The sequence below is a fragment of the Synchiropus splendidus genome, chromosome 10, assembly GCF_027744825.2.
Source record: "Synchiropus splendidus isolate RoL2022-P1 chromosome 10, RoL_Sspl_1.0, whole genome shotgun sequence".
Taxonomy (NCBI): domain Eukaryota; kingdom Metazoa; phylum Chordata; class Actinopteri; order Syngnathiformes; family Callionymidae; genus Synchiropus; species Synchiropus splendidus.
Genome location: NC_071343.1, coordinates 3,219,916 through 3,228,780, shown reverse-complemented (window position 1 = coordinate 3,228,780; position 8,865 = coordinate 3,219,916). Strand labels below are relative to the sequence as shown.

Here is an 8,865-nt window from a genome sequence, read left to right as displayed (position 1 = left end):
CCGAGAAGTGACATTTCATCTCTAGATTAATCCTCACCACACTCGGAATCCCGCCATGTCGGTGTCTTCTTCTCACAGGCGTTTGAGAGGAAGCGGCGCACAAAGCTGTGAGGATATGAGGATAAAATGTGAGGAGGTTTGTGCGTGTATGTATATACTTTGATTAAAAAAAAAAAAAAAAAACTGGTTAAAAAGAGAAGTCAAAGATGACTCCAATTCAAAACTAAAAACACCTTTTAAAAGAGAAAAAAAGCTTTAAAAATTCTAAATTATAATAAAAAATACTCATGAAATGAACAAACCCCGGAGGACGTGTCATGTGACACCAGTGACTCAACAGAAAAGCTTAGCTCCATATCAGAGAGAAAACTGCGGCTCCACTGCTGCACGGCTTCGTGCTGAGGTCAGAGGTCAGAGGTCAGTCCAGGCTGGACCTGTCTCACAAGCAGAGAGTGAAGAGAGGCTTCGCTCCCTCCAGAGTCTCTGGGTTCAGCTGAGTCTACACTCGTGTTCCTCCTCTGAACCAGACGTCTGCTCTGAGTCTCTCCTGGACGACTCACTCTGAGAGAGTCTCGTTCAGCCAGGTGACTGTAGAAATGGCCAACTCCACTCTGACGTCACCACGTGACCCACAAGATGCTAGAACTGACAGGTGGAACCCGACTTGGAACATTCAAATTCATGGACTGTAAAACCCGCTCCAGGCTTCACCCTGATGCCAAAACCAAGCCCCGACTGGGAACCTCACCTGCTCGTCTTCATCACCTTCTTCCTCTCTCACCGCAACATTTGAGGGGAGGCGCTTCACGCCGCTCGCCGGCTCGGACACTTGAAAGCAGCCCTCGCTGTTTGTTTTGTGCCGGCGCTGGAGTGGCTGTGATTTAGTGGCTTTAATCTTCATTTCCTGCAACACGCCGGCGTTGATCAGCTCCAGCTGGAAGCTGCCGAGTCTGCGAGAGGAAAGAATCCCACGTTTGATGCCGGCGACACTTTCATGTGAATTTAATGAACAAAAGTTCATTTGAAAGGAACATCTTGCAGGTCCAGCTCTGCATCAGGCTGTTTTCCTCACCTGAAGCTCCCAAAGGTCCCGACCTTCTTGTGCGCAGCAGGTCAAAGGTCATCACTTCTGTCTGGAGCAAACTTACAGAGACAGACTTCACTGTTCAAACAGCCACAAACTCCAACCAGTTTCTCTGCAAACTGAAGGCTGGGAATTTGCTGGGAAACAAATGAGGAAAAATATAGAGAAAAGTAAAAAGGAATAATATTTCCAAGAATTTTCATTGAAATTTCAATAAGTTTATTCTTATTTATTTTGAATATTCTGTCACATTCTCGCAGTAACAACAACAATAATAGTAGTGATACTATTATTATCAATATATATATATATATATATATATATATATATATATATAAAATACTGTTTTTTTTTCATGCCATGTTCAAAATTCATGATTCAATTGCAAATAAAACCATCATTTTCATTTAAAACTTAATTTAAAGAAAGAAAATGTACTATAAAATGATCATTATGAAGTAGTATAATCTCCAAATGAACTGCAGGATGATAAAACAGTGAGATATTTGAATGTGATTTGTTACAAAAAGCTCCTTATTATGACCACAATCCCACCAAAGTAAGGCAAGTAAGTGATGATGATGAGGGTTGAAGGCTCGATGAGGGTTCATGTGACAGTGTCCTGACTTTCAGAGGACACCAGGTGGCGCTGTCCGCTGGAAAACGTTGGAGAGCAAGAGCGCCTTCTAGTGGCCTCCGCCCTGCAGTGCTGTTTCATGACACTTCAGCTGCCCATCACTGGTGGTAACAAACAAGAAAAGCGCTCAGGGAGCGCAGACCTCCACCAAGTAGCTGCTTCCCATTCATAAAATGCCTGGCCCCACATTTATGGTATCAGTACCATGTAGATACATGAGATGTGGAGGGGAAGTCGCCCACGCTGACGTAAAGGTGGTGACCCCGAAACCTCCATCTACAGACAAGGGGTTTAATCCCCAGTTGACGTTTCCTGGAGAAGCCCGGGGCGCTCTTCCTGCCAGAAACGCAATCTGGTTGGCCGAACGCTCCCCGAGCTCGGCCTCATTTAAATAACACTTTCAGTTTTGGAGGAGAGAAAAAAAAAGTCTAATTGCTAAATGGGAGGTTTGAGCCGGAGGCGGCGGCGCTGAACCTGCCGGAGCTGGTTGGACCCGGTCGTCGGCGCCAGTCAGAGGAACAATGAAGGTGTTTCGGCGTGAAGCTCTCGACACAGTTCTCAGCGCGACGGGACGACTGTCTGTGAGTGCGACGAGACAAAGCTGTTTCTGCTGCAGCGGAGGAGAGTCATTGTCCCGGCGCTTCATGTTTCAATTACACTGTGGAGCAGCCAGTCAGCGCCGCGCAGCTCAGAGGGCGACGCAGTCACACACAACAAACAACAACAGACCTGCCTCTGCTCTGTTCTCTCTGCGGTGATCTCACTGTCGGCCTCGAGCTGTGCGCGTGTGTTCACCTGGGTCACTACAGTGGGTCCAAGTTTGGCTGAGGGTCCTGCTTCAGGTTGTTTTGGACGGTTAGGGTGAGCGGCTGGGGAAAGGGCCATGAAATATCGACACAAATAGGAGTGAAAGTGTCAAGTGGATCTTGGACAGAGCTATACTTGTGGGAACCTTTGCCAGACCCCACAAATTTAAGCCTCAGTTTGAGGATAAAAATAACAAAATAACTTTCTACATTCTAACATTCCAACTGAATTTGCTTCAGGCATGTAGACCTCTGTTTTCCTCTGTGTTTGTGCTTGGCCTCTCTTCTTACAGTGTATTCACCTGTGTGGGTCTCAGGTGTGTGTGTCTCACATGCGTGTGTCTCAGGTGTGTGTGTCTCAGGTGTGTATCTCAGGTGTGTGTGTCTCACATGCGTGTGCCTCAGGTGTGCGTGTCTCACATGTGTGTGTCTCAGATGTGTGTGTCTCAGGTGTGTGTGTGTGTGTCTCAGGTGTGTCTCACATGTGTGTGTCTCAGGTGTGTGTGTCTCACATGTGTGTGTCTCAGATGTGTGTCTCACATGCGTGTCTCAGGTGTGTGTGTCTCACATGTGTGTCTCACATGTGTGTCTCAGGTGTGTGTCTTAGATGTGTGTGCCTAAGGTAAGTGTGTGTCTCAGGTGTGTGTGTATCTCAGGAGTGTGTATCTCATTATTGTGTATCTCAGGCGTGTGTGTATCTCAGGAGTGTGTATCTCAGGATTGTGTATCTCAGGCGTGTGTGTATCTCAGGAGTGTGTATCTCAGGATTGTGTATCTCAGGTGTGTGTGTGTCTCAGGTGTGTGTATCTGAGATGTGTGTATCTCAGGTTTGTAACGGTTGATGCCATGTCATTTTGGATTATTTGGAGTATTTATTCATTATTATCATCAACTGGATGACTGACATTACACTGTGTGATGTGTCTTCATTTGTTTGTGTGTGTTGTGTACGTGTGAGTCTTGTTGCAGATGTGTGTTTCATCAAGATCAAAGTGGCGACCGGAAACGACATTAATTTGTCTCCATGAAACTGTGGATCACAGGCTTCTACTGTTGCGCGTGTAGGTGCGTGCGTGCGCGCGCGCGCGTGGGAGGAAGCAGAGGGGAAAAGTTGGGCGCGGAGCGGCGGCGACACGTCTCTCTTCACTCGCGGTCTCCGACTGAAGCCGCAGGATTCACGGTCCGCGGCCAAGGTTAAACGGAAGCAGTTAGTGCTGTCAGGAGGTGATTAAAAGCTGCGCACATCAGGCACTTTTCTCGGCTAAATTCAAATTTGGGGACCAAAGCGCGAGTCCTGATTCATGACGATCCAGCGCCGCCGCTCTTCATCACCTCCGTCCTTCCACCGCTCCGGACCGGAAGGAAGCGGCTGGAGCCAGACACAGAGGTAAAGCTCACTGAGCCGGATCTGAGGTCCACGACACCAGGATCCGTCCGAGGAGCGGCGCTCGGACAGAGCGGAAGAACGCTCGTTGTTCAAGGACCACATCTGAGCGATCATTCGTGTTCTCAGTTTACACGCCTCAGCCTGTCACGCACATGGTCTACTATGGTTTAAAGTCCATACTGTACAGCAACACATGCTATATGGTATGGCACTAAAGCAAAAAAAAAAAAAAAAAAGATTTTTCAAAAATAATTTTAAAGGATATATTACATTTCATTCTAAAACTAAATGAGCAGCAGCTTTATTGATCGATTTATAAAAAAATCATTACAAGAAAAATATGGCCATATTTATTTCACATAAATATTTCCCCAAAACACGATTTAAAAATATATTTGCATTTTTAAATATTAATATATTCACTTTTATTTTTATTTAAAAAAGTCACAGAAATAAAATAGTTAATTTTGAACATGTATTAAACATATTTTTCATATTGTGTATTTAATGCAATACATTTCTAAAGAGATGAAATTATTTTTTTTATTGAAAAAATGTGTACATATGACAGTTTGCATTGACATATTATATATTCAGAATGAACAAAGGATGATGCCACATATTTTGATGAAGTTATGAAAAAATAATTCAGAATGACTTTCAATTCATTTCAAGGCGAGAGACAGAACTGATGCAGAGTAACATCCATCATTCAACAGTAAATATCAGAAATGACATAAACGGCATCACAAATTGTTCATGCTGAAACTGCATCAACACATGTTCAGATGAAGAAGACAAACGCAGGCGTGAGGGTCACATGAGCGCCATGGAAGGGCCCGCCCCACCCCACCCCACCCCACCCCGGCTGGAGGTTTTGGTCAATTGGCTGAAATGAAGAGCGGAGCAGAAATTAATTTTCTCTCTGTGATGAATGTTGCGGCCGGTTATTAATGAGCACATAATGTGCTGCTGCGAGTAACTTCACTGTCCACTGGTGATAAATGTGACAACGGAGGTGAGGAGCATGTTGACTAATGGGAGTCGTCCAGGGCTGCGATCTCAGGACCCTCCAGTGGTGGGAGGGTGGGGGGGGACCTCGCGACCGTGGAGCGGATCCATCACGCCGCTTGTTTCAGAACCGACCCGCTCGTTCTGCTCAGATCAGACTGTGACTCCCTTCAGCTCAGTGGTGACAAATGAGCGTGCAGAGAAGCCTCGCACACCTGAGGCTGCAGGTTCGAGTCCAGCGAGAGCAAGGCTTGGAGAGACCCAGCGTTTGGATCCTCCCCTGGCACTCTGCTTTCCTCCCACAGTTCAGAAACACACCACGATGAATAGACCAGAGGTTCTTAACCTTGCTGGTCTTTGGCCCCACCTTTACCAGAACAAATGGACCCGGGGCCCATTCAAGGAATAGGACTGATTCACCACTGTGACTTCATTTGTGTTCAATAACCAGACATGTAAAGAAACCAAAACCTTGGGAAATGACATGAAACCATGTGTTCAGCGCCAAGATATCACTCAACAAAAAGTCCAACCAGCATCAGAAGCAGGTGCAAGTCATGTTCATCAAATTTACTGAAGGAAAAAAAAACGAAAAAACTTGATGCAAACTGTACGTCACAAATACAATTCTGAATACATTCAATAAAACAATGTCTAAATTAATTTTAAGGTGAACAGTTTTTACTGTTTACTTTCTTTATCACTTCATCATTTTCAAGAACTTCTTCATAGTTGGTAACTATCACAGATTTGCAGCTGTCAAGTCAATTCAGTGACACCATATGTGGCTCATGTATTAAAACTGAGCGTCTGAGAGTCCAGAGGGGTCAAACCAAAAAAACTTTAAGTGGCCCCAGCCCTGGTTAAATGGTAATAATAATGGTTAAAGATCACTGGAATAGATGACTCCAAAGGAGGAGTTACCATCCACCTCTTGCCCCGACTAGCTGGGACCAGCGCCAGCCACTTTTAGAACATGGACCGCACGGCATCATGAGGAGTTCCGCGTACAACTTTATATAAAAGTAAGAAGAAGAGAGTAAACAAAGAGTGAGGTGCAGATGCTCCGCAGGCGTCGGTGTATCGCCTCCTACAGACAGAAGGGAGCTGGCGGCCTGCGGGCCACTTCTGACTGAAAGCCAGATCCATAAATTAAAGTCACTCGGGGGTTTGCGCTGCATAAATAAGGCTGCATCAAATCTCTTCTGGAACCCGCACTCCTGCACGCCGCTCCCAGTGTGGAGACCATTTCAAGTCTGGAAGGGGCCAAACATCAGCAGTTGGTCTCTTTTAAACAAGTCTGAGAAGAACGTGGAGAAATAAATAAAGCCCCCGGCGCCTGGCTTTAATGTATTCAATTAAGCGGAGCCCCTCGAGAGAGCGCCGGCGCTCACTTGGATAGAGAGCGAGTTCCTCGCCTGGAGATGAATACACTCATTCTGACGCGCCTGATTGGAAACCTTCCTCAACAGGTTCTTACTTCATTACACTTCCCTTCATCTGACTTTCTTTGGCTTTTCAGGGAAACCAGGAGATTCAAAGCAGCAAAACTTTACTCACCGGTTGTTTACGATTGCCTGCGACCGTCCCCCGAATGGGACGCCGCGACGCCCCAACAGCACCGAGCTGCTCCACAGGCCGGATTCCAGGGATTCAAGGAGGATCAGCGCCACGTTGCTGGGTGTGATCCGGTCCGTGGTCCGGTCTAACACCAGAGATGGGACCGGAAATGGACCGCCAAAGACAGGAAACACCAGATGCTCCCGATTTCCCCTGAACAGGGACGGAGCATTCCTTATCTGAAATGGTCCAGTAAATGTTACTCACCTTCAGTATTTCCGATCAAAACTCTTGGTGTGCATGAGAAGACTTGAAGATCGGCGTGGAAGAGAATGTAGCCAGCGTCGATGAGGGGTTCATCTCCCTGCCACCTGCCGCCGTTTGCTCCGTTCAGCACCTTCTGTTCTGTACAAGCAGTAGTTGTGTTCCTGCCATTTTCCTGTGACAACAGGGATTTTTCCATTGAAATCATCCCGTCCACTTCACACGAAGTCTTCCCCGGTTGTTGGGATGTTTCTTCTTCTTCTTGGAGGACAAGCCTCCGGGTCGGTGCTGGGAATCTTGCGGAGTGTTGAGATTATCGGGGTGTACCGGACAATCTTCCGACAGATAAAAAAAAAAAGAAATCCATGATATTTACTACTCGCACAAGTCAATAATATCGCGCTGTTTATTCCGTAGCTCAGTGTTAAAAACAGATTTCTAGGCTCCAGACAAAGCATCCCAAGGTGCTCAACCAGGGTGAGTCGGACCGGATTATTTCCCTGTCACCCCACTATCACGGCCAGACGTTTGAGCCACAAGAAAAGGACGCACAAAAGTGTGTGGTGTCGGAGCAAAGATGGCCGTCGCCAGCAAACTTCTCCTCCAGGCAGGAAGAGACAAGAGGCTTGTACCAACACGTGTCTCTTCTGAGAAGAACAACATGTTCATCATGTCCTCGGGTGACTTGGATCTCAGCTAATTATCTCCAAAACGTCTCCTGAGACTCGCCGCCGCGTCCCTTTGTAGCTTATTTTCCCGCCGCAGCGCCTTTGTGCCGCCGAGCCCCAACAGACTTCCACATCTATTAAAATCCCGCCGCGTCTCTCTTCTCTCTCTCGGAACAAATCAAATTAATCAGGCTCGTTAAGTGCCATTATTATCCGTCTATTGTGCGGATATCAATATTAGCACTTTTTTGATGCTAATGAATCACATGACTGGGTTTCAGCTGCTGGCTTTCTGTCAAGCTCGGCTGTGTCATGAAGCACTCGCTGACAGAAAACCTGGAGCATAAACAGCTGGAGGAGGAAACTGGAGTCGTTCATTTGACTCGTCGACTGATGCGGAAAATAAAAGGAAAATAAAGAACAGATTTATGATGTGTATACAGCAAGGCTGGCCGACCAGTCCGATCCTCACAGCCACATGGTTTCACTGTGTTGCTGAGAGCCACATCTACAAACATGTCAGGCTGTGATTCTCCACCTGAGCAGCTGGTCACGTGACTCAGTATAGTGGCTCAAGCTCATCCCTGTGTGTCACTGGGTTGCTGGTTCACGTCCGGCCTGTGTCTCTTGAGCATGTCTTTTTAAAATCCATACAATTTACTGTGATCCTCCGGGAAATATCAAATGGTGTAGATAGAACAGTGTGCGCCACTTATTTTTTTACATGGCTCCTGCCACCAATAACGTGGCCCCGGTCTGTGTGAGTGTGAGCCACGCTGCAGACTGGAGCGTCTCCTCTTCACTCCACTGAATTCAACGGACTTCACCACCATCAACAGTGAGTCACAGGTGAAACACATGCCAGACCTTTAGTTTAGGGAAGGACAAAGTCAAACCTGGAACTAAGTCATGTCAGTCCTGTTGATCGTGGATCTGATGACGAAGTCTTAGGACCGCGACTCACAAGCCACGCCCCCCCGGCTTGAAGCACCTGCACTAGGGTTTATTGTTTATGCTTCAAAGTTAAATGCAGGTCAAAGTCTTTGAACAATATTTTGACATTTCACTGTCATAGCTCTTACTTTTTTGTCTTATTTCCTGTATAAACCATCATCTCAACAGCAACTTGACCAAAACCGCAGCCAGTTTGGCAGCTCATTGGGTGAAGAGCCGCATGAAACTGGGGAAAGAGCCGCAGGTTGGCCAGGTCCGCAATATACATCTTTTTGCAGCAACAAAATATTCTCCAGTATCTTCCCTCATGTGCAGCAAATCTTAGCTCCTGGAAACAAGTTTTGCGATGTTGAGTTGGATTGAATGGAAACTAACTACTATAAATCCCGGACGATAGAGCGCACCGCAATATTAGCCCCACCCACTAATTTTAAGAAGGAAAATAGATCTCGTTCATACTGGAGTGCACCGTGGGTGCAGTGGTGCTGTCTGCA

The 8,865-nt window shown here is 46.5% G+C and overlaps 1 long non-coding RNA gene across 1 annotated transcript; it reads right to left on the bottom strand.

Moving 5' to 3' along the window:
- Positions 1-757: 757 nt before the first annotated feature.
- LOC128766348 (uncharacterized) lies at positions 758-6,915 on the bottom strand. Its single transcript, XR_008415979.1, has 4 exons — positions 6,753-6,915; positions 6,486-6,698; positions 1,073-1,221; positions 758-950 (listed from the first exon to the last, which is right to left on the bottom strand). It is a non-coding gene; the product is annotated as an uncharacterized LOC128766348 (long non-coding RNA).
- Between the last annotated feature and the right edge of the window lie 1,950 nt (positions 6,916-8,865).